The 27,363-nt window shown below is 40.8% G+C and overlaps 1 pseudogene; it reads left to right on the top strand.

Moving 5' to 3' along the window:
• Positions 1–26,964, top strand: part of LOC134934264 (zinc finger protein 84-like) — a 132,786-nt pseudogene extending 105,822 nt beyond the window's left edge.
• The last annotated feature ends 399 nt before the right edge of the window (positions 26,965–27,363 follow it).

Here is a 27,363-nt window from a genome sequence, read left to right as displayed (position 1 = left end):
TTACTGACAAAATAATGTCCTTCTTTTATATATGAATTTATTTGTTGCAACAATGTCTTTTAATAAATTGTGAATATTTTCCCATATCCAGTTTTTTGTTAGCGCTGTATATACCTTTATTTTTTATCACTCATTCAGGGACTAACTATCCCTATAAAACAGCAGCTGAAAAGGATAAGCATACCCTCTTAACAGCGCCGGACAAATTACCTTGGTAATTTATTTTAAGCCTACAATATTTCGCCTTGGCTGGGAGATTGGTTTACTTGGTCCCATATTGTTTCGATGTTTCTTATGAGATGTTCTTTTCTTCACATATTTGCAGAAACACCTGCATGTGCTGCATCAGCTCTTGATCGCTGAGCGGCCGCCTTTCCAAATGGAGTCTTCATTCATCTGTGTATAAAGGGCAGCAAGGCTGCCGAACTTGGGTGAAAAGTGTAGTCACTCCAAGTTTGTTGTAGTCCTTCCAGTCTACATGAAAAAGAACCCCTTCCTTTCCACCTTTCTGAAAAACTCCTACCCTCAATTGCTCTGATCAGAAGTCACTTATCTGAGGCAGATAGGATGTGTTTCCCTCCACTCCCCCTGCAGATGATGGCTGCGGCACAGTGCTCCCCTGTGGCCAGTTGCCCCAATCCTCCTCCTCTCTCCTTTGTCAGACTCCGTCACCACCACTGTGCGCTGCTATGGAAGAGCAGCTCCCGCCTCACTCCCCCTGATCTTCCAAGCCCTCCGCTCAGACACTCCAGTGCTCGTTCCTTCCCTCACCCTCTCCCTCTCCACACACTGCCAGATTTCGAGCTGGCTGCTACTATACGGCTGCCTGTCACTCTGCTGCCAGGACCAGGCCTCGCCTTCCTGCCAAATACTGATCCCTCCAGAGCTGCATACTGTATACTGTACTGTGCGACGTGTGTTATACACCTGGTGATTATACATCCTGTAATCTGTACTGAGCGATGTGTGAGATACACCTGGTAATATCTATGATCAGTGTGCTGCATTGTGGGGAGTATATAATTATAGTAGTACAGTACAGTAGGCCATTGCTGTATCTTGCAGCTCTGTGTCACTTCTAGTATCCTGATCAGTGCTTAATATCTGTGCTCAGTGTCAGTGCTGCATTGTGGTGACCAGTATGCTACAGTATAATAGTCCAGTGCTGTTCTCGCTGCTCAGTGTCAGTTCTCCATAGTATCATCAGTGATCAGTATAATCAGTTCATAGTATAATCAGTGCGCTGTTAGACGTGTGCCCGTTTCCGCCATTAGTGCAGTGGGATTTAGACAATTGATGAAGTTATTGTGTGCCCGATACAAAATCCCATCTAGATTCCACTTCACTAGGCAGGTGATAGCGAGATTTTACCAATTAATATCAGTGATTTTTAATTATTAATTACAGTGATCTTGCCAAATAATTCCAGATTTTGTAATTTTCTTCCAGTGATTTGGACCAATAATACCATTGATTAGAACAAATAATTCCAGTGATTTTGTAATTTTCTTCCAGTGATTTGGACCAATAATACCATTGATTAGAACTAATAATTCCAGTGATTTTGTCATTTTCTTCCAGTGATTTGGACCAATAATACCATTGATTAGAACAAATAATGCCAGTGATTTTGTCATTTTCTTCCAGTGATTTGGACCAATAATACCATTGATTAGAACAAATAATTCCAGTGATTTTGTAATTTTCTTCCAGTGATTTGGACCAATAACACCATCGATTAGAACAAATAATTCCAGTGATATTGCGGTGTTTGTGTCGCTTAGCTTAGCCATCCAGCGACCACAGTGCACCTCTTTTTCTCTTTTCTTTGCATCATGTGCTGTTTGGGGCCAATTTTTTTAAGTACCATCCTGTGTGACACTGCAGTGCCACTCCTAGATGGGCCAGTTGTTTGTGCCGCCCACTTGGGTCGCTTAGCTTAGTCATCCAGCGACCTCGGTGCAAATTTTAGGACTAAAAATAATATTGTGAGGTGTTCAGAATACACTAGAAATTAGTGGAAATTATGGTTATTGAGGTTAATAATACTATGGGATCAAAATTACCCCAAAATTATATGATTTAAGCTGTTTTTGAGGGTTTTTTGAAAAAAAAACACCCGAATCCAAAACACACCTGAATCCGACAAAAACATTTCAGGGAGGTTTTGCCAAAATGCGTCCGAATCCAAAACACGGCCGCGGAACCGAATTCAAAACCAAAACACAAAACCCAAAAAATTTCCTGTGCACATCTTTTTTTGCAGTCCTGTGTTCACATAGTCGCCGCCCACAGGGGAGTGCATTTTAGCTGTGCAAGTGTGCGATCACATGTGTAGCAGATCTGCACAAACAGATTTTGTGCAGTCTCTGAGTAGTCCAGAACTTACTCACCTGCTGCGATCGCTTCTGCCTGTTTGTGACCAGAATTGATGTCAGACACCCACCCTGCCACACTTGGGAACACCTGAGTTTTTCAAGACACTCCCCGAAAATGGCCAGTTGCTACCCACAAATGCCTTCATCCTGTCCATCACCTTGCGATTGCCCGCGCAATCACATTTTTCGCACCAACCCACTGCTGTGCCCCAAATCCCTGTGCAGTCATCCGTCGCGCCTGCGCATTGCGGTCCATACACATGTGCAGTTTAGACCTGATCGCAAGCTGTGAGAAATCGCAGCCTAGAAATCAACTCTGAATTACCCCCTAAGTTAGGTGCTTGAAGCGATAACATGTAAGCATCAAATTTGCCATAGCGCCTTGTTTCTTATGAGTGCTATACAGAGTCTGTTGAATGTTGAAAAGCTGCAGCACAAGTGAATACAATAAATGCTGCAGTGTCTATTCATTCACTGTTACCTAGCGCTGCCACTTCCAGCGGGACTTATCTGATGTGGCTTCCCCATCCGGTATCCATTCTTGTTAGGCAGCACCTATACTCATGATCATGATCACGGTGGTTGCGTGTACGTGCGCTGTCCATCCGATGTGCACGTTTCAACTGGGCGGCTTTGTCAGGAACTGTGATTCCATCCACTTAAAGAGACATGCACCAATTTCCATCCAGCAGTGCTGCGTGACTCCATCAATGTTCCAACATCATTCCTGATACAATCGGTGACCCATCATCGATTCTGGTTACTTTCAGTGTGCCATCATCGATTCCTGCTACCATTGTTGTGCTATCATTGATTCCTGTAACCATTGGTGTGCCATCATCGATTCCTTCCACTATTGGTGTTCAATCATTGATCCCTCATCATCGGTGTTTCACCATCGAATCAGCATCATGGGTAATTCACCATCAACCCTGCACCACTAGTAGCACCTCTCTCTGGTCAGTATCAGCTCATTACCTCTGTAGAAGTTGTTTGCTGACTGCATCTATGGACTTCCGTTACCAGCATTGCATCTTCCATGATTGCAGCCATATTGTTGACTAATATTACCAAAAGCATTTATCTGACTTCTGTGCATTGAGGACTATTACTGACTTTGTGATAGCTACTCTGTGTGCTTCCATTGGGTTATCCCATTTCTGATATTTAAGTCTATTACCATCTGCCGCTGTGATTGCTTTACCTGCGTGCTTCATAAAAGACTTACCTTTTACAAATCCTTTGTTGTTCTGGTCACATTTTCGGGCGTATACTCCAAGGGTATCTTACATGTCTAGGAACCCTATCCAGCCATCCAGGTTTAATTACACATATGCTCCTACACCTGAGGCTTCACCAGGTCAGCCTCTGACCTCCGGCGTGACGACCTTGATGAAACGTTTAAACTTGTTTACATTTCCTGTATTGTTCTACCTAAATTTCTTAAAGTAGTGATGGACTTTCATTTGTCTGTGATAACTTGTGTATGGCATATTATGGACTTCTACATAAAAAAGATGGCTTTACACTAATAAAAGACCCACTGCACTCAAAGCAATACAGCACAAACAACAAATATGTATAAATGGAGGCTCTACAGTAACATAGCGAACTACATTAAATAAGAAATACACGTGAGTGAAATGGTGGAACTTGTGAGTGGTGGGCACAGGTGCAAAAATAAAATTTGGGCTCCCCTCCTCCAACCGAACCCAAGTTCACAATATGCAACATGGCAGTTAGTGACCGAGGCAGAGGGTGACAATGGAAGACAAGAGGAGGCAGGTGGAGGCAGCTGTCTACAAGGGGAGTCAGTAGGTGATGCAGAGAGAGAGAGAGTGGGTGACAGGGGCACAAGCACAATGTCCTGTGTAATGTGGAGAACAGGGGGCATGGGACACAGTAGCCTCTGCTCTGTCCATGACCACCCTTTGCGCTTCTCTTAGTTTGGCACTCAGGCAGGCAGACTCTGTTAGTGCCAGTTACACCAGTTATGAGCTGCCTTTAATTCACAGACACCAGTGAATCAGAAAAATTGTACATGTGGCTGGGATCAACAGCACTGATAGGTGGCAGGACTCCTCTATCAGTCCGTCCAGCACACACAAGTTCAGCTCTGCCTACCTAAGTTAAGGGGCAAGTCCCTCAGGCAGTGGGGCCCACCCTGCTCCATGCATTGGACCATAAATAAAAAATTGCTCAAAACATTGTGTATGGGGGAGTCGCTTCCAAGGGATGACTCATTTCTGGTCTGGCCAGCAGTGGGCCCCTTAGATCTCAGGGGCCAGGTTAAATTCACCTGCTTCAACAATTGCAGTTCCACGTCTGCATGGGTGAGGCTCCAGCTAGAGGCCATTACTTTAGAAACTGGGACTTTTAGTTACAATTGTTGCAACATTTGCTAAGCTGAAATTGTGTTAAAGACTTTATATTTATCCAATCCAAATTATTTAGGACTCTTGCACCAGCTCCATTGATATTTTATTTTAAAAATATCTGTTTTATTGACTTTAAGTAGGCTTACAGCAAATATAAACAATAATTTAACATTAAACATACAATAGCAGAAGTACAAACAGCCCCAAAATGAGAAAAACTAAACCTCATGTCACTATAACAATTAGGCATATGTGCGTTGGTGTACTAGTCACTGTAGGGCAAGAAAAAAGGGAAGACCAGAACAATTTTAATATAGGAAATAAATATATAATAAAAAAGGATAAATGATGTACCCCAGTGATATTTTTTATCACTTTATCATGTATTTCTGTTCTAATATTTCACTGATATATTTTAATATGAATTATCTACTTTTTATAAAAATACAATTAAAGTTATGTTTTTATCCAGAGCCCTACACCAAGAAACTGCTGTTCTCTCTCTTGTGTGTTGTATACTTTTGTATTAGATGTCAGTAGTAGCGCCTCTTATGCCATGGTAGTGAAAACATATATTTACAAATAACGAATCAAATCATGCAATTTTGGGGGGTTTCACCCTACACTTTGTTTATTACACACATTGGTGCAGAGGATCAACTATTGATGTTTCTCCTCTCTATTCTTTAACAAGATTAATTTCTATAAAACACAAGTTTCATTCAGAAAGTAAAAATGACCTTACTTGTAACCATATAGAATTGATACAAGCTAACTTACTTAAGAAACACAGGATACAATCAGGCCCTCGGTGTGACTCCTCACATGATTAATAAGTGATATATTTCTAGTAAAACACTTGTTACATTCAAAGCAATTAAAAGGCTTCTCTCCTGTATGAATCATCTGATGTATAACAAGATATTGCTTATCTATAAAACTCTTGCTGCATTGAGAACATTTACAGTACATTATTTCTCTCCTGTGTGAGCTCTCTGATGTAAAACAAGATGTGACTTCTGGGAAAAATGCTTGCTGCATTCAAAACATGTAAATGGTTTTTCTCCTGTGTGAGTCCTCTGATGACTAACAAGGTCTCGCTTGTGGGTAAAACACTTGCTACATTCAGAGCACTGAAATGGTTTCTCTCCTGTGTGACTCCTCTGATGTGTAACAAGATTTGAGTTTTGGGTAAAACATTTGCTACATTCAGAGCATTGAAATGGTTTCTCCCTGTGTGACTCCTCCGATGTAAAACAAGATGTGAGTTTTGGGTAAAACATTTGCTGCATTCAGAACATGTAAATGGTTTCTCTCCTGTGTGAGTCCTCTGATGACTAACAAGCTTTCGCTTGTGGGTAAAACATTTGCTACATTCAGAGCATTGAAATTATTTCTCTCCTGTGTGAGTCCTCTGATGACTAACAAGGTCTTGCTTGCGGGTAAAACACTTGCTACATTCAGAGCATTGAAATGGTTTCTCTCCTGTGTGACTCCTCTGATGTCTAACAAGATTTGAGTTTTGGGTAAAACATTTGCTACATTCAGAGCATTGAAATGGTTTCTCTCCTGTGTGACTCCTCCGATGTAAAACAAGATGTGAGTTTTGGGTAAAACATTTGCTGCATTCAGAACATGTAAATGGTTTCTCTCCTGTGTGAGTCATCTGATGACTAACAAGGTTTCGCTTCTTGGTAAAACACTTACTACATTCAGAGCATTGAAATGGTTTCTCTCCTGTGTGAGTCCTCTGATGACTAACAAGGTCTTGCTTCTGGGTAAAACACTTGCTACATTCAGAGCATTGAAATGGTTTCTCTCCTGTGTGAGTCCTCTGATGACAAACAAGGTCTCGCTTCTCGGTAAAACACTTGCTACATTCAGAGCATTGAAATGGTTTCTCTCCTGTGTGACTCCTTTGATGTCTAAAAAGATGTGACTTTTGGGTAAAACATTTGCTGCACTCAGAACATGGAAATGATCTCTCTCCTGTGTGACTCCTCTGATGTGTGAGAAGATGTGAATTACGTGTAAAGCTTTTGTCACACTCAGAGCACAGATGTGGTTTCTCTCCTGTGTGTAGCCTCTGATGTATGAGAAGCTGTGATATATATCTAAAGCTTTTGAAACACTCAGAGCACAGATGTGGTTTCTCTCCTGTGATACTCATCCTGTATTAGATGAGAAACAAATTAGCTGTAGAATGTTTCTCCTATCCAGAAAATGAGAACAGCTTGTGTGCTTCCTCCAGAGATGTAAGGAGAAATGATGCCTGTAGTTGGTTTGATCAGAGAAAAATGTCCCTTTCTACAATACCTTCTTAGTTAAAATCCTGTAAATTTGTTGTCCTGCAAGAAAAAATATATATTTAATAGCATAAAGGTTACTGGGGTTATTCTACTTTTACAGTATCAGTGTGACTATATATAATGAACTTTATATATTTTTATATACACTAACAAATATAACCCAGTCATTTACCATTGTTTTTATATTTGTGTAGCAGCTACTGATACTTAATATAATACACAGGTGTAGATGTATGAAACAGCATTATGGGGAAGTGGTATCAGAGCAGACTCTGCACTCTTTACTGAATGAGATCCATATTGCACATATTATACCACAGTACTGATATACAAAAAAATAGTAGTTCACATGAGACCAATATACTGAGAGAGTATATATATTTATTTAATACACATAATCCCACAGTAATAAGTAGTCTATTCATCACTTATTTTCAACAAAAGAAGGTGATAATTAACATTTTCAGAATGAGCATTGATGCACAGGCAGCTATGTGCCCGGGGTTGTGGGATAAGTGGGGGTGCCCATCTGTTGCTATGTGTCTAGCTTGGGTGCAGGCACAGGGAGCATATGGCAGCAGCAAGAAGGAAGATAGCTGTGTACCCTGGTGCCCATCTGTTGGATGTGTGTCCAGCTTGGGGTGCAGGCACAGGGAGCATATGGCAGCAGAGAGAGGGCTGTGTGCCCAAGGTTGCAGTGTAAGTGTGGGTGCCTGGCTGTTGGCTGTATGCCCAGCTCGGGGTGCAGGCACAAGGAGAACATGGCAGCCGAGAGCAGGGAGAGAGCTGTGTGCCCAGGTTGTAGGGGAAGTAGGGGTGCATGCCTGTTGGCTGTGTGCCCAGCTCGGGGTGCAGGCACAAGGAGAACATGGCAGCCGAGAGCAGGGAGAGAGCTGTGTGCCCAGGGTTGTAAGGGCACAACTGTTGGCTGTGTGGGTAGGGAGAAGGGGCAATGAAGTCACTGTGACCAGATCCACTGATGTGGGTATAAATATGACAAGAACCATGGAAGCAGGAGAAAAGTCTCTCACCTCTGAAAGCTGTCTCAGCAGAAAGAGCAGTTTTCCATTAGTGATACATTTGTTAGAGACAAGATGATAGTCCCTGAAAGCTTTTTTAAACTTGCATCGAATTTAAAACATAATTATAACAAGTGATAATTATGTAGCACCTAATAGAGACTATTTAGATTATATTATATACATGATACTATAATATTACTACAAAATATACATACAAAGAATAAATACCTGATGGCGCAATCAATACTATATGATTGATATTATCTAAAATCTGTCACCTTGTGATCATAAATAAATGGTTCTATTTCGTCAGACCTCAGAAGCCTGTCTATAATAGCTTCAATATAGCATATACGATTGAATAAGAAAGAGGTCGCGCTATAGAGCCAATTAATTGTTCCACACCATTCTTAATTGTAAATATTTATTTCAAACATATAACCATATAAAAATATTATTCTTGTGATATTTAAGATCTGGTGTGGTCACAACACCCTCAACTACATAGCAATTAAAAAGAGACAATTCTCATCATAAAAATAAGTGTGCTGAATAGTATAGTGTCCAGACTGGCAAGAATTATGCCACAAGTTCAGTCAGTAATAGGATCCTCCGTGTTAAATTGCACCCAATAATAGAGTCCAGAGGACACTGGTATTTTTATCCAAAGGTTATGCACCACAGATGTAAAGGGTCACAGGTACCTATGCTCGCTCTGTCCCTTATGCTTATAACACGGGACCTGTTTGCCAGTTCGAGGAGCTTTAAGTGCAGCCCGAGCGTCCCCGGGATTGCACGACTGTTACCTGTGAATCGTAGCGGTGTAGTGCAAATTAGTTGGCGTCTTCTATCCGTATGGCAGGATGAATCACGCTGATGGGAGGTTTCCGTACGGGCAACGAGCAGGCTATCACTGTTGCTAAACCCGCTTGAGCGGTTAGCCGCACAGCCGCTCCGGCTTCCAGAAGACACTGTTCTCTCCGGCACTGAATGAAGGTAGCTTACACGGTTTGCTGGTAACAGGTGCCAAGTGTTCTGGAAATGCCGGACGAAGGTCTGAACTATTCAGCAATCACTTAATTGGGGAGTCCTAGACGCGTTTCTTAACATCCAGTTACTTCTTCCATAGGTGGTACTCCCATTGTTCACAGAGGGTCCTTTTATATGCTAATTTTCTTCATGTGAAGATAGCACACCTGTTTCAATTCAGGGAAGGTTCTCCTAATTATCTATCAGCCACTGCAAATATTCCCTAACAGGCTCTTTCTATCTAGCACATTTCACAGTAAATTAAACCTGATTACAAGAGCGACATTTAACAAAATGAATCAATAAAGATATTTACACCTATATTTTATCAGAAATACATCTGTGTTAGAATGTTAGTTTTAGAAAAAAGGCTGAGTCCATGTGTTAAATCTAAAAGATACCTGATGCAATTAATCAATATAAATATATATATATATAAATAATACGTTTATTCATACACACATATGCATATACCCACATGTATACAAATATATAGTTTGCATACATATACGTACAACACGAGTGCCCCAAAACAGGCACAAAAAGACATATTAAGCGGTCCCAGTTGGTACTATAATAACTTAGATTGTATGAACCACAAACAAATTATATACGTATTTATTTTCCTAATAAATCCAATCTCTAAAGTATAAACATAGAACACAAAAAATCTTCATATTTATTTTTTATTGAGGACAAAATACCTTAGCTAATTAATTGTATCTATCCCTGAAAATATATAGATACTCACAATAAATTTAATATAGCCTGTTTTAGGTTGTAATTGATATCACTATCCAACCATCCCTACTTTAAAACTAGAAATGTAATATATCAGAACAACCAAATATGAGATTATCTAATATTACTCAGATGGTATCCTATCTACTGATCGAACAAGATAATAGTAAGCTCACTTTAGATGGATTGCTTCAGAAGAAGACACAAGAGGCAAGAAATTAAGAGGATAGAGGGATTACTTCAGATTAATAAACACAAAAGGTCAGAAATGATACAGGGTTAAGACAGATTCTAAGAACATTAGAAACAATTCTATAGTGTCCTCCCCAATGTTCTTATAAGGCTATGGGTCTATTTCAATATACTCATTGAGTCCCTCTGGTACAAGGGTCCCTAGTGTATGAATCCAGTAATTTTCACGTGTACATAGTTTTCTATATCGGTGCATAGCCCTTGGATAAAAATACCAGTGTCCTCTGGACTCTATTATGGGGTGCAACTTAACACAGAGGATCCTATTACTGACTGAACTTTTGGCATCATTCTTGCCAGTCTGGACACTATACTATTCAGCACACTTATTTTTATGATGAGAATTGTCTCTTTTTAATTGCTATGTAGTTGAGGGTGCTGTGACCACACCAGATCTTAAATATCACAAGAATAATATTTTTATATGGTTATATGTTTGAAATAAATATTTACAATTGAGAATGGTGTGGAACAATTAATTGGCTCTATAGCGCTACAAAATATACAGTTTAAAGTTTGATATTACTGAGTATTAAACAATTTTGGACTAAATTTAAGCAAATGTCCAACCAAAAGTTGGTAGTCACAATTAAGGGACAACTAAATTATTCCTGCTGCTACGTATCTGGCCCATACACATAAGTGACAGACTCTAAGTGCCCATAAATATACTTACACATTTATTATGGACTTACATTCAGTTACATAGTGATTCATGAATATCTACCTACACTACAACTTATATGATAATTCTGTGTCATATACAGCGTGTTATCGTCTTATTTTTCTTTTAAAATACGTAAATTCAGTTTTTATTAAATACAATATTTATTTGATAATGCCAAATATAGGATATAAAGTTCATAATAGTTTGCCCTATGAAATATAATTATATTATATTGTAATACTAACTATATAACAATTGTTTATATAAAACGTTTTAAGTATTGACAACAGTACAAGATCTACAAAATAACATCTATAAATATTTATGTATATATCAATATATTCATATGTATAATATAATCACCTTACTCTAGAGATCCTTTCTTTCTCTTACTGCTCCAACCAGTAACTCATCCAGCAGCTCCTCCATCAGCTATCAGTGGCCTGATACAGCCTATTTATAGTCACTCCTCCCCCATCTCTCCCCAGTAGTTCCTGGGATGGGCAGAAGAAATTCTTACACTGAGAGGTGACATGTAAATGAGGGTGTCATAACATTAGTATCAGGGCCGTTTCTAGACAATTTGGCTCCCAGTGCGAGATTTCAAAATGCGCCCCCCCCCCCCCTATTGCTCTAAAAAAAAAAAAAAAAGTGTGCCCCCCCATATAGCCATAAAAAGAAAAAGTAGGCGCGCGCGCTTCCGACAAGGGTGTGTGGCCTGATTAAAATGGGCATGGCCTCATCTGATATCATCACACCCACCACAGTACGGAAAAAATAAAAATGTCCCCTTTTTACACATTACAGCAGGCAAGTGTCCCCATATTACACAGCGCGGCAGGCAGGTGTCCCCATTTTACACAGCGTGGCAGGCAGGTGTCCCCATTTTACACAGCACGGAAGGCTGGTATCCCCATTTTACACAGTACGCAGGCAGGTGCCCCCATTTTACACAGTACGCAGGCAGGTATCCCCATTTTACAAAGTGCAGCAGACAGGTATCCCCATTTTACACAGCGCGGCAGGCAGATATCCCCATTTTACACAGCACGGCAGGCAGATATCCCCATTTTACACAGCACGGCAGGCAGATATCCCCATTTTACACAGTACGCAGGCAGGTGCCCCCATATTACACAGTACGCAGGCAGATGCCCCCATATTACACAGTACGCAGGCAGATGCCCCCATATTACACAGTACGCAGGCAGATGCCCCCATATTACACAGTACGCAGGCAGATGCCCCCATATTACACAGTACGCAGGCAGATGCCCCCATATTACACAGTACGCAGGCAGATGCCCCCATATTACACAGTACGCAGGCAGATGCCCCCATATTACACAGTACGCAGGCAGATGCCCCCATATTACACAGTACGCAGGTAGGTGCCCCCATATTACACAGTACGCAGGCAGATGCCCCCATATTACACAGTACGCAGGCAGATGCCCCCATATTACACAGTACGCAGGTAGGTGCCTCCATATTACACAGTACGCAGGCAGATGCCCCCATATTACACAGTACGCAGGCAGATGCCCCCATATTACACAGTACGCAGGCAGATGCCCCCATATTACACAGTACGCAGGTAGGTGCCCCCATATTACACAGTACGCAGGTAGGTGCCCCCATATTACACAGTACGCAGGTAGATGCCCCCATATTACGCAGTACGCAGGCAGATGCCCCCATATTACACAGTACGCAGGCAGGTGCCCCCATATTACACAGTACGCAGGCAGGTGCCCCCATATTACACAGTACGCAGGCAGGTGCCCCCATATTACACAGTGTGGCAGGCAGGTATCCCCATAGGCAAGTGCCCCCATATTACACAGTGTGGCAGGCAGGTATCCCCATAGGCAGGTGCCCCCATATTACACAGTGTGGCAGGCAGGTATCCCCATAGGCAGGTGCCCCCATATTACACAGTGTGGCAGGCAGGTATCCCCATAGGCAGGTGCCCCCATTTTACACAGTGCGGCAGCGGCAGGCAGGTTTCAAGCTGAGGAGAAGGAAGGGGGAGAGAGAGAGAATACTTACATCTTCCCGCTCTTCGGTCCCGCCGCCTCACGTCCCGCGCCGGCCGCCTCCTCCTTCTTGCTTCTCCTTCTCGCCTCTCCCGAGCGCTCCTGCTCGGGGGGCGGAGTTTCGCGGAATGACGCGTTTGCGTCGTGACGTCACGACGCAACGCGTCATTCCGCGAAACTCCGCCCCCCGAGCAGGAGCGCTCGGGAGAGGCAAGAAGGAGTAACTAAGTGCCGCGGCGGGCGCCCCGTGCAGTTGCACGGCTCGCCCGCCCCTAGAAACGGCACTGATTAGTATATAGTTATTCAGCACATCAGCTTCTCGTGCCCAGCTCCTTGTCTTGTAAATGAAGTGTAAATATTCCTAAAGTCACTTACTACAATGGGAAATGCTAATTACACCCTGGCAGGGGTAACACCTTGCATTCTAATTAGATCACAGCATCCTCTGTTATGTCACTAAAGGGTCCATTGTTTAGGAGTCACCTATTGTTCAGGCAGAGTTTAGGCAGACATATATTTTCTACATACAGTATCAGCAGCAGGAACATCACAATGATCCACTGTAAATATAATCAAAATGACACATATAAAGCACCAAGAAAAAGTTTGCACAAATCTTGAAAAAAATAAAAAATATTATATGTATATATAAATGATATATATAAATGGGAAAGCCCTCACTCACTCACTCACTCACTCACTCATCACTAATTCTCTTTCTTCCTGATATGTTAGGAAGCTGAAATGTAACATAGGTATTCTTCAGGTGGGAAATAGGAAACTACATAATTAGAATTTAATAAACCTCCCCTAAGGGGATGAAAAGGGGGTTGGAATAATTATATAATGCGTGGCTTGCATTGCGTGAATGATAATGTCCAAACGGACAAAAACATTTAAATTTGAATTGCATTGGACTCCAGTGTGTAGAATTTTAATAAACCTCCCCTAAGGGCATGAAAAGGGGGTTGGAATATTCATATCATACGTGGCTTGCATTGCGTGAATGATAATGTCCAAACAGACAATCACATTTAAATTTGAATTGCATTGGACTCCAGTGTGTACAATTTAATAAACTACAAAAATGGTCCTGTCACTTTTTACTGTGTCTGCTACGCGTGTTCCTAGGGCACTGCCAAGAACCATGTATTAATATTTACTGGCATTAAGACGTCTCAAATTTACATCTCTAAAAAGTTACCAAATTTGTATCACTCATTTAAATGCAAAGAGCAGGTAGAACAGCTAGTGAGACATAAATATTCCGAAGGTCACTTACTAAAGCATAGAAACATAGATTTTAATGGCAGATAAAAACCACTTGGCCCATCCAGTGTACTATCTAGTACAAAGTATTGTCAGAATTAGCACTTAGTCAAAATCACACATAGACAAAATCTCAAGCACAGATAGTAAAAATCTGTACAATCTGTGTTATCTGGGCTCTTGGGGAGTTCAAGGGAAATCACATAGTCAAAATCAGACATAGCAAGGATCTCACCGTGTGGAAACACCTTAAGTTGCCCAGGTACAGATACAAGCACACACCCTATGGTTAATATTTTGTGCAGGAAGCCAATTAACCTATCAGTATATTTGTGGAGTATGGAAAGAAACAAGCGCAGTCCGAGGAAATCCACATAAGGATGGGGAGAATGTGCAAAGATATAGATAGATTAAAAATAGTGTGAGACGCATATAAAGCTGCAGGGACAGATTGGCCTTGAAAGCTGCTGGGAAGGTTCCTGGGAGGCTGACCGCAGTGTGGGGCCGCATGTAGCTCTGCATCCAGTACCGCATCAGCGCCACTCACATTATATCTGGCAGCTGCCAGCACCTAGAAGAGGCCACAGCTTGGGGAGCTCTGGCATTGTGAGGATAAGCTGTCATCTCACGTGACAGAGCTCCTCCAGTCACCAGTTCCTGGCAGCCACACAGCACACACACACAGTGACGGTGAGTGATATCTATCCCTTTGTCACCTCTGCTTTCCCCTGCTCTCCTGCTCTCTCTGCCCTCCCATTTTCTGCTACACCACTGACCCCTTTTCACAGACACCTCCAACCCCCCATCTACTCTCACCCCCTGCGGCACCCCTCTTTCCACCCACGGCACTCCCCTCCCCCACTTGTGGAACTACCCCCCCAACCCATGGTACTCCCCTCCCCCTGTGCCCCCCCACTTGCAGTACCTCGCTCATTTTGAAATCAGTGAAAATAAGGTACACTATCTGGAAGTCGAGCTCTCCCAGGAAAATGGTCTCTTATATATGGACTTACACAAGAAACCAACCGACAGGAATAAAATTAAATTTTGAAAGCGGACAGTCAACATCCAAGTTCCATTAGGAATAGTCTCCCCTGTTCACAATTTTTCCGAGCAGTAAGAATTTCTGACAACACTGCTAAGGCAGAGGCTAGAATTGATGAGATGTCAATGCAATTTATAAGCAGGGGTTACGATGCAATGCACCTGAGAACTGTCAAGCAACAAGTTCTGTCTATTCCGAGAATGGATTATTATTATTATCCTTTATTTATATGGTGCCACAAGGGTTCCACAGTGCTCAATTGCAGAGTACATATGCACATAATCAAAACAGGAAAACAATGACTTACAGTTGAAGACAATATAGGACAAGTACAGGGTAACTAAGCATAACTACACCAGTAAAGGACATAGAGATAAGTTTCAAGGCGGACAAAAAACTGCAGTATTTGGGCAGTTGAGGATTTTAAATGTAAGAAAAGGTTAAGCACATGAGGGAAAAAGGCCCTACTCGTGAGAGCTTACATTCTAAAGATGCACTTAAGGTGTCCTCACGGGATGCCATTTGTACAACAATGTCATCCCTACTGTCATAGCAACATGCGGACTGGTAAAGAACTGGGGCCTATTATTACAGGTGGCCCTGGAGTTGAAGCAGTAAATGATTCCAAACTGATGCCTAGCTACAGGAGGACTAAAAATCTATGTTACATCCTGGTCCATATTAACATCTCGGGCTTGGGTAAAACACTTTCCTCAACCGGGAAGTTACAAGTGTCTCGATTGTACTACTTACCGGTACATGGAATGTGGGCCCACATTCTCGCACCTGCATTCGGGTATTCAAGTGAAGATTAAACACGTGATATCTTGTCTCAGTTCATAGAAACATAGAAACATGGAATTTGATGGCAGATAACCACTTGGCTTATTTAGTCTGCCCCTTTTTTACCATATTTTTATCTCAAACCTTATTTGATCCATTTTTCTTTGTAAGGATATCCTTATTTCTATCCCAGGCATGTTTAAATTGCTCTACTGTCTTAACCTCTACCACTTCTGATGGGAGGCTATTCCACTTGTCCACTACAATTTCTGTGATGTCATTTTTCCTCAAATTACCCCTGAACCTCCCCGTCCTCCAGTATCAGTGCATGTCCTTGTGTACTATTGCTTCTCTTCATTTGGAGAATGTTTCCCTCCTGGACTTTTTTAAAACACTAGATATATTTGCACGTTTAGATCATGTCCCCCTTTCCCTTCTCTGCTCCAAACTATGCATATTGAGATTTTTTAGTCTTTCTGGGTATGGTTTGTGATGTAGGCCATACACCATTTTGGTATCTACTACCTACGTTGCCCATGTGGACTTTTATATGTCGGAAAGACTATCAGGCAATTCTGTGAGAGAAAGGCTCTGCATCAGCAGGCAATTAAAGCAGCATAGGAAGGAGAATGTCAAGACCAACCGGTGGCTCACCACTTTAGGGACTTTAAACACCCCTTAGCCACAATGAGGCATAAGATTATAAACCATATCCCTATTAACATCAGGGGAGGTGATCGGAGTACATAATTATTACAGATGGATCCATTATCTCCGGACAGTGGCACCCCTGGGCCTCAATGAGACCAACAAGTTGGGATGTATTCTTTGAAGATCCATTCTCTTTTACAGATTAACATTTTACATTCTGGCCAATTAACCATTTGTCTTTTTAGGTTTAAAGTAAGGTGGTTGGCTGGGGCATTATAGCCTTTAGAACAGTTAGCAATATATAATTTACTGCATTTGGACTAATAGAGAGTTTTATAGATGTTTTCTAACATTATGAACATGGCAGCGTTTTGTCTCTTTATACTTAGCACCAGTCTACTTTTAAGATTGCTTACTGGATATGTTTTTTTGTAACACTATTCTTATACTCTGCTGCCATCTTGTGGTTCTAAATAAGTATGCACCTTTTCTGTAGGGTGTTTTCTTTCTGTGCAGGAGCGCACGCTGTAAGGGATCCCATGGTAACGACACTGGTAGGTGCACATTGTGGGATCGTGATGACATTGGTTCCCTACGTCATGGGCACAGCGCTGGGTGATAGTTCTGGTGGAGGCTTCTATCTCTTCTCTTGTTATATAATGTAAGATTTTTATGTTATTGTGTATGTCCTGGCAAAATTTTGTTGATTAAAATGAGACATTGACCAGCATTTTGTACATCACGCTGATGTTTTGAGCCAGTCTTCTGGAGACATGAAGCCCTAGGAAAGCTGTAGGGCTAACATTTGCTGCAATGCTTCCTTCCTAAAGGCAACCAGGCATTCACTAACATTTTCAAATGGGAGTGCAAGTCACCTACCGTGTTTATCTATATATATATAGTCCCACAAACCGCCACTCCAATAATCAACCAGCTTCTTGTGTGCCTTTGTTAAATTAAAATAAAGCCAAGATAGGCAGACTGACGTCTGTCTAAAAAACACGGCACTCCAGAAATTTAGAATAAATATACTGGATTTAACACAGTGGTCCAAAGTATACAGGGCTGTATTTACCGTGATGGTAGTTTCCAGTTCTATCTGAATCTTCTTTAGCTCCTGTCCAACCTCCTCGACAGCTACGGCAATGAGATCTAATGAACATTTATTCAGAACCCGGCACCAGCGGCTACAGAACACAGGATTATTTCTACCCAAAGTAGGTACATTGGCAATACGGAAACCACGTGGTATTTGTTTCCATCTCAGATATTCAGATAGAAATTGACCATACAATGTAAGTTTAGTGTGACTCCGTCACTTCATCTATCCCAATATCAGGCTTGAGCAAGGGGGAAACAATTTATTAAAAAGGTTTTAAAAACACACTAATGACAGACAGGTTTTTATAAGTATTTACAACAGTGGTAAGAACCAAGAGATCATGTAGTGTTCACCAATTGGAAGCTATGCATGTGGGTGCATAACCCGGCGGCCAAAATCAGGACTGCCCACATAGAATGGAAACTGCAACACTTACCAACTGGAAACACTACACCGGTTTGATACACTCGCTTCCGATGTGTTTTGACCTGTTGTAGGTCTTTACCGAGGAAACGAAGTGTATCACATAACCCCAGTATTTATTGTACAGATCCAGAAGCGTTTGTGACGTCAAGGGCTTGGTTGATTGGTCGCCGCATTGCTAAGCGACCATACATCACCACCCGCGCCATCATGAAAAATCAACGAACGGCAGCGGCATCAGTACATCATTACACTGTCCAGCACCAACAAATCACAACATTTGGTTCATGGATGACGGCACCAAAACCCTACACAACAAATGTATGCACAGAGAATGAACCAAAGCAATGTGGTTACGTCACCTCATAACTAGATTTAGTTGCTAGGTTACAAGGAACACACAATCCTGATCAAAGGGACTCCACGTAACCCCCGCACTGCATGTATCCATTTGTATAATATAAACTTCATTACTAGGGGATGTTTTGATATTTAACCTCACAATATATATATATATATATATATATATATAAAGTCCAGAATGACCCGGCACTCACCTGCCCTTGATAGGAAAAAATCTATGCTCGCGGTGCCTTCCCTCCAGGTTGCATCCCAGAAATATAGTAACACAGAATGGGCGGCACTCCGAGACTTGGTATAAGTGAAAATAAAGTGCTAAGACTTTTATTATTCAATACGCATGATCTACGTTTCGGGGTCGCAGCCCCGTCGTCAGGATAAATGCATATGACATATAGTGTTGTTTAAATACCTTAAATTCAGAATGACTCCTCCCGCCGGCGTTACCCACGCTGCTCGGATCCCGGCCGCTGCACTCCGTCTCACCGGAAGTGACGTCGCGCCGGTCCGTCCAGCTGGCGTGTTGACGCTGTAATCAAGGTTGCCATAGTTACATGTAAACAGTGTTCACGATATCAACAGTTCAATGTTAATATTCATTTTACAAACATCTTCATAACGTACTCTGTGTGAATGAAAACATAGTGAAGTGTCAATCAAAAACGCTAAAATAAAGTGAAAAATGCAAAATAGAAACGTGTTAAAAAACCACAGAGTATGTCCGTGAATAGAAGTGTATTAGATAATTAACTATCACAAGTCCTAAAACATAATCTACCACTGCCACTGCTGGCTTACTAAGGTTGTATATTCATGGTCCGTTAAGGTACCTGTTACCGTAATATACAAAAGGGTTTAGGTAGGTATCTGGTACTCTGTTACTTATAGACCTATAAAGTGCCTGTATCAGGGAATAGTACTATTTATAAAACTACTTATAAAAAATTATATACTTATAAGAAACATCTCAGGTTTAGTGACTCATTTAGACCATTCGGGTGGATCGTGTTGAGTCTATATATCCATCTGGACTCTAGCTGAAGGAGCCTTTTTGATCTATCCCCCCCTCGCAATGACTGTGGTATATGATCTATAATCATATATCTGAGTGTGGCCATACTATGCTTGGCCTTCGCAAAGTGTCTGGCCACCGGCTGTTCACTATCACCACTTTTAATTGCCTCCCGTATGGCATATCTGTGCTGCGCCATGCGTGTCTTAAAAGCGCAGTCAGTTTTACCCACGTAGGATAACCCACATGGGCATGTGAGGAGGTAGACCACAAATTTAGAGTCACAGGATAAAGGATGTAGAATCTTGAAAAGTTTACCTGTGTGCGGATGTCTGATCTCTTATGCTCTTATTCCTCTTGTGACTGATAAGGTTGCTTATCAGTCACAAGAGGAATAAGAGCATAAGAGATTACGTTGTAAAAACTGACATCTCGGATTTTGAGAAACCGAAACGGCATTTTCTTAGCAAGAGGCAAGGGTGTTTCAGATGCAGTGGCTGCACAACATGCAGCTACCTCACACAAGGTGACAAATTCAGACATCCGCACACAGGTAAACTTTTCAAGATTCTACATCCTTTATCCTGTGACTCTAAATTTGTGGTCTACCTCCTCACATGCCCATGTGGGTTATCCTACGTGGGTAAAACTGACTGCACTTTTAAGACACGCATGGCGCAGCACAGATATGCCATACGGGAGGCAATTAAAAGTGGTGATAGTGAACAGCCGGTGGCCAGACACTTTGCGAAGGCCAAGCATAGTATGGCCACACTCAGATATATGATTATAGATCATATACCACAGTCATTGCGAGGGGGGGATAGATCAAAAAGGCTCCTTCAGCTAGAGTCCAGATGGATATATAGACTCAACACGATCCACCCGAATGGTCTAAATGAGTCACTAAACCTGAGATGTTTCTTATAAGTATATAATTTTTTATAAGTAGTTTTATAAATAGTACTATTCCCTGATACAGGCACTTTATAGGTCTATAAGTAACAGAGTACCAGATACCTACCTAAACCCTTTTGTATATTACGGTAACAGGTACCTTAACGGACCATGAATATACAACCTTAGTAAGCCAGCAGTGGCAGTGGTAGATTATGTTTTAGGACTTGTGATAGTTAATTATCTAATACACTTCTATTCACGGACATACTCTGTGGTTTTTTAACACGTTTCTATTTTGCATTTTTCACTTTATTTTAGCGTTTTTGATTGACACTTCACTATGTTTTCATTCACACAGAGTACGTTATGAAGATGTTTGTAAAATGAATATTAACATTGAACTGTTGATATCGTGAACACTGTTTACATGTAACTATGGCAACCTTGATTACAGCGTCAACACGCCAGCTGGACGGACCGGCGCGACGTCACTTCCGGTGAGACGGAGTGCAGCGGCCGGGATCCGAGCAGCGTGGGTAACGCCGGCGGGAGGAGTCATTCTGAATTTAAGGTATTTAAACAACACTATATGTCATATGCATTTATCCTGACGACGGGGCTGCGACCCCGAAACGTAGATCATGCGTATTGAATAATAAAAGTCTTAGCACTTTATTTTCACTTATACCAAGTCTCGGAGTGCCGCCCATTCTGTGTTACTATATATATATATATATATATATATATATATATATATTAATACTGAGATACTAAATGATAATATTGTAAAAACTTATTTAAAACTGGTTCCGTCATCCATCTACTATACATTACATCTCTATTGTTCGTGCACCATTGTATTATTGATTTGTTTCAAGTTCATAAAAAGCGCACAAACAATAGAGATAAAAGATTGGCACAAGCAGAGATGAGGTGGATTTTTAATTTAGGTACTTTAGCGCCTAATGGTCTAAATCATAAGCTTAAATTAAGGTGGTTTTTATAATAACTTATTTAGTATGTTATATATTACTATGTAATGTATGGTAGATGGATGACGGAACCAGTTTTAAATAAGTTTTAAGTCCGCATGTTGGTATGACAGTATGGATGACAATGTTGTACAAATGGCATCCCGTGAGGACACCTTAAGTGCATCTTTAGAATGTAAGCTCTCACGAGTAGGGCCTTTTTCCCTCGTGTGCTTAACCTTTTCTTACATTTAAAATCCTCAACTGCCCAAATACTGCAGTTTTTTGTCCACCTTGAAACTTATCTCTATGTCCTTTACTGGTGTAGTTATGCTTAGTTACCCTGTACTTGTCCTATATTGTCTTCAACTGTAAGTCACTGTTTTCTTGTTTTGATTATGTGCATATGTACTCTGCAATTGGGCACTGCAGAACCCTTGTGGCACCATATAAATAAAGGGTAATAATAATAATAATACATTCTCGGAATAGACAGAACTTGTTGCTTGACAGTTCTCAGGTGCATTGCATCATAACCCCTGCTTATAAATTGCATTGACATCTCATCAATTCTAGCCTCTGCCTTAGCAGTGTTGTCAGAAATTCTTACTGCTCGGAAAAATTGTGAACAGAGGAGACTATTCCTAATGGAACTTGGATGTTGACTGTCCGCTTTCAAAATTTTATTTTATTCCTGTTGGTTAGTTTCTTGTGTAAGTTCATATATAAGTGACCATTTTCCTGGGAGAGCTCGACATCCAGATAGTTTACTTTATTTTCACTAATTTCAAAATGAGCGGGGTACTGCAAGTGGGGGGGCACAGGGGGAGTACCATGAGTTGGGGAGGGTAGTTCCACAAGTGGGGGAGGGGAGTGCCGTGGGTGGAAAGGGGGGTGCCGCAGGGGGGAGAGCAGATGGGCTGTTGGAGGTGTGTGTGAAAAGGGGTCAGTGGTGTAGCAGAAAGTGGGAGGGCAGAGAGAGCAGGAGAGTATGGGAAAGCAGAGGGGCCAAAGGGATAGATATCACTCACCGTCACTGTGTGTGTGCGCTGTGTGGCTGCCAGGAACTGGTGACTGGAGGAGCTCTGTCACGTGAGATGACAGCTTATCCTCACAATGCCAGAGCTCCCCAAGCTGTGGCCTCTTATAGGTGCTGGCAGCTGCCAGATATAATGTGAGTGGTGCTGATGAAGTACTGGATGCAGAGCTACATGTGGCCCCACACTGCGGTCAGCCTCACAGGAACCTTCCCAGCAGCTTTCAAGGCCAATCCGTCCCTGCAGCTTTATATGTGTCTCACACTATTTTAGATTTATCTATATCTTTACACATTCTCCCCATACTTGTGTGGATTTCCTCGGACTGCTCTTGTTTCTTTCCATACTCCAAAAATATACTGATAGGTTAATTGGCTTCCTGCACAAAAAAATAACCATAGGGTGTGTGCTTAATCTGTACCTGGGCAACTTAAGGTGTTTCCACAAGGTGAGATCCTTGCTATGTCTGATTTTGACTATGCAATTTTCCTTGAACTCCCCCAGAGCCCAGATAACACAGATAGGACAGATTTTTACTATCTGTGCTACAGATTTTGTCTATGTGTGATTTTGTCTAAGTGCTAATTATGACTATACTTTGTACTAGATAGTACACTAGATGGCCCAAGTGGTTTTTATCTGCCATTAAAATCTATGTTTCTATGCTTTAGTAAGTGACCTTAGGAATATTTATGTCTCACTCGCTGTTCTACCTGCTCTTTGCATTTAAATGAGTGATAAAATGTGGAAAATTTTTAGAGATGTAAATTTGAGACGTCTTAATGTCAGTAAATATTAATACATGGTTCTTGGCAGTGCCCTAGGAACACGCGTAGCGGACACATTAAAAAGTGACAGGACCATTTTTGTAGTTTATTAAATTCTACACACTGGAGTCCAATGCAATTCAAATTTAAATGTGATTGTCTGTTTGGGCATTATCATTCACGCAATGCAAGCCACGCATCGGTAATGATATTATTATTATTACAACCCCCTTTTAATCCCCTTAGGGGAGGTTTATTAAATTCTAATTATGTAGTTTCCTATTTCCCACCTGTAGAATACCTATGTTACATTTCAGCTTCCTAACATATCAGGAAAAAAGAGAATTAGTGAGTGAGTGAGTGAGTGAGTGAGTGAGTGAGTGAGTGAGGGCTTTCGCATTTATATATAGCATTTTAATATACATATAATATTTTTTATTTTTTCAACATTTGTGCAAACTTTTTCTTGGTGCTTTATATGTGTCATTTTGATTATATTTAAAGTGAATCATTGTGATGTTCCTGCTGCTGATACTGTATGTAGAAAAGGTCTGTCTGCCTAAACTCTGCCTGAACAATAGGTGACTCCTAAACAATGGACCCTTTAGTAACATAACAGAGGCTGCTGTGATCTAATTAGAATACAAGGTGTTACCCCTGCCAGGGTGTAATTAGCATTTCCCATTGTAGTAAGTGACTTTAGGAATATTTACACCTCATTTACAAGAAAAGGAACTGGGCACGAGAAGCTAATGTGCTGAATGACTAAATAATAATGTTATGTAACACTAATTCACATGTCACCTCTCGGTGTAAGAATTCCTTCTGCCCATTCTGGGAACTACTGGGGAGAGATGGGGAAGAGTGACTATAAATAGGCTGTATCAGGGCACTGGTAGCTGATGGAGGAGCTGCTGGATGAGTTACTGGTTGGAGAGCTGGGCAGATGGTACAATAGGAGAAAGAAAGGATCTCTAGAGTAAGGTGATTATATTATACATATGAATATATTGATATATACATAAATATTTGTAGATGTTATTTTGTAAATATTGTCATGTTGTCAATACTTAAAGAGTTTTATTTAAACAATTGTTATATATTTAGTATTAAATATAATAGAATTATATTTCATAGGGCAAACTACTGTGAACTTTATATTCTATATTTGGCATTATCAAATAAATATTGTATTTAATAAAAACTGAATTTACATATTTTAAAAGAAAAATATGAAGATAACACACTGTATATGACACAGAATTATATAAGTCGTAATGTAGGTAGATATTCATGAATCACTATGTAACTGAATGTAAGCCCATAATAAATGTGTAAGTATATTTATGGGCACTTACAGTCTGTCTGGTATGGTCCAGATACGTAGCAGTAGGAAAAATTTAGTTGTCCCTTCATTGTGACAACCAACTTTTGGTTGAACATTTGCTTAATTTTAGTCCAAAATTGTTTAATACTCAGTAATCTCAAACTTTAAACTGTATATTTTGTAGTAATATTATTGTGTCATGTATATAATATAATCTAAATAGTCTCTATTAGGTGCTACATAATTATCACTTGTCATAATTATGTTTTAAACTCGATGCAAGTTTAAAAAAGCTTTCAGGGACTATCATCATGTCTCTAACAAATGTATAATTTATGGAAAACTGCTCTTTCTGCTGAGACAGCTTTCAGAGGTGAGAGACTTTTCTCCTGCTTCCATGGTTCTTGTCATATTTATACCCACATCAGTGGATCTGGTCACAGTGACTTCATTGCCCCTTCTCCCTACCCACTCAGCCAACAGTTGTGCCCCTACAACCCTGGGCACACAGCTCTCTCCCTGCTCTCGGATGCCATGTTCTAATTGTGCCGGCACCCCGAGCTGGGCACACAGCCAACAGCCAAGCACCACTACTTCCCCTACAACCTGGGCACACAGCCCTCTCTCTGCTGCCATATGCTCCCTTTGCTTGCACCCCAAGCTGGACACACAGCCAACAGATGGGCAACTGGGCACACAGCTATCTTCACGCTTGCTGCTGCCATATGCTCCCTGTGCCTGCACCTAAGCTTGACACATGGCCAATAGATGGGCACCCCCACTTCTCCAACACCTCGGGCGCATAGCTGCCTGTGCATCAATGCTCATTCTGAAAATGTTAATTATCACCTGCTTTTGTTGAAAATAAGTGATGAATAGACTACGTATTACTGTGGGATTATGTGTGTATTAAATAAATATATATATATATATATACTCTCTCAGTATATTGGTCTCATGTGAACTACTATTTTTTGTATATCAGTACTGTGGTATAATATGTGCAATATGGACCTCATTCAGTAAAAAGTGCAGAGTCTGCTCTGATACCACTTCCCCCATAATGCTGTTTCATACATCTACCCCTGTGAACTATATTAAGTATCAGTAGCTGCTACAGGAAAATAGAGTTATCCATGCTGCAAAATACACAAATATAAAAACATTGGTAAATGACTGGGTTATATTTGTTAGTGTATATAAAAATATATAAAGTTCATTATATATAGTCACACTGATACTGTAAAAGTAGAATTACCCCAGTAACCTTTATGCTGTTAAATATAATTTTTTTCTTGCAGGACAACAAATTTACAGGATTTTAACCAATAAGTTATTGTAGAAAGGGACATTTTTCTCTGATCAAACCCACTACAGGCATCATTTCTCCTTACACCTCTGGAGGAATCGCACAAGCTATTCTCATTTTCTGGATAGGAGAAACATTCTACAGCTAATTTGTTTCTCATCTCATACAGGATGAGTCTCCCAGGAAAGAAACCACATCTGTGCTCTGAGTGTGACAAAAGCTTTACATATATATCACAGCTTCTCATACATCAGAGGAGTCACACAGGAGAGAGACCCTTTCCATGTTCTGAGTGCAGCAAATGTTTTACCCAAAACTCACAGCTTGTTAGACATCAGAGGAGTCACACAGGAGAGAAACCATTTCAATGCTCTGAATGTAGCAAGTGTTTTAGCCACAAGCGAGACCTTGTTAGTCATCAAAGGACTCACACAGGAGAGAAACCATTTCAATGCTCTGAATGTAGCAATTGTTTTACCAAGAAGCGAAACCTTGTTATTCATCAGATGAGTCACACAGGAGATAAACCATTTACATGTTCTGAGTGCAGCATATGTTTTACCCTAAACTCACAGCTTGTTAGACATCAGAGGAGTCACACAGGAGAGAAACCATTTACATGTTCTGAGTGCAGCAAATGTTTTACCCTAAACTCACAGCTTGTTAGACATCAGAGGACTCACACAGGAGAGAAGCCATTTCAATGCTCTGAATGTAGCAAGTGTTTTACCTACAAGCGAGACCTTGTTAGTCATCAGAGGACTCACACAGGAGAGAAACCATTTACATCAGGCCTGGCCAACCTGTGGCTCTCCAGCTGTTGTGAAACTACACATCCCAGCTTGCTCTACCACAGTTTTAGCATTGCCTAATAGCAAAACTGTGGCAAAGCATGCTGGGAATTGTAGTTTTACAACAGCTGGAGAGCCACAGGTTGGCCAGGCCTGATTTACATGTTTTGAATGCAGCAAGCATTTTTCCCAGAAGTCACATCTTGTTTTACATCAGAGAGCTCACACAGGAGAGAAATCATATACTGTAAATGTTCTCAATGCAGAAATAGTTTTATAGATAAGCAATATCTTGTTATACATCACATGATTCATACAGGAGAGAAGCCTTTTAATTGCTTTGAATGTAACAAATGTTTTACTAGAAATATATCACTAATTAATCACGTGAGGAGAAATTAATCTTGTTAAAGAATAGAGAGGAGAAACATCAATAGTTGATCCTCTGCACCAATGTGTGTAATAAACAATGTGTAGGGTGAAACCCCCCAAAATTGCCTGATTTGATTAGTTATTTGTAAATATATGTTTTCACTACCATGGCATAAGAGGCGCTACTACTGACACCTAATACAAAAGTATACAACACACAAGAGAGAGAACAGCAGTTTCTTGGTGTAGGGCACTGGATCAAAACATAACTTTAATTGTATTTGTATAAAAAGTAGATAATTCATATTCAAATATATCAGTGAAATATTAGAAAAGAAATACATGATAAAGTGATAAAAAATATCACTGGGGTACATCATTTATCCTTTTTTATTATATACTTATTTCCTATATTAAAATTGTACTGGT

Source organism: Pseudophryne corroboree, chromosome 6, assembly GCF_028390025.1.
Source record: "Pseudophryne corroboree isolate aPseCor3 chromosome 6, aPseCor3.hap2, whole genome shotgun sequence".
NCBI classification, from domain to species: Eukaryota; Metazoa; Chordata; class Amphibia; order Anura; family Myobatrachidae; genus Pseudophryne; species Pseudophryne corroboree.
This window is presented reverse-complemented; position numbering and strand designations above follow the sequence as displayed.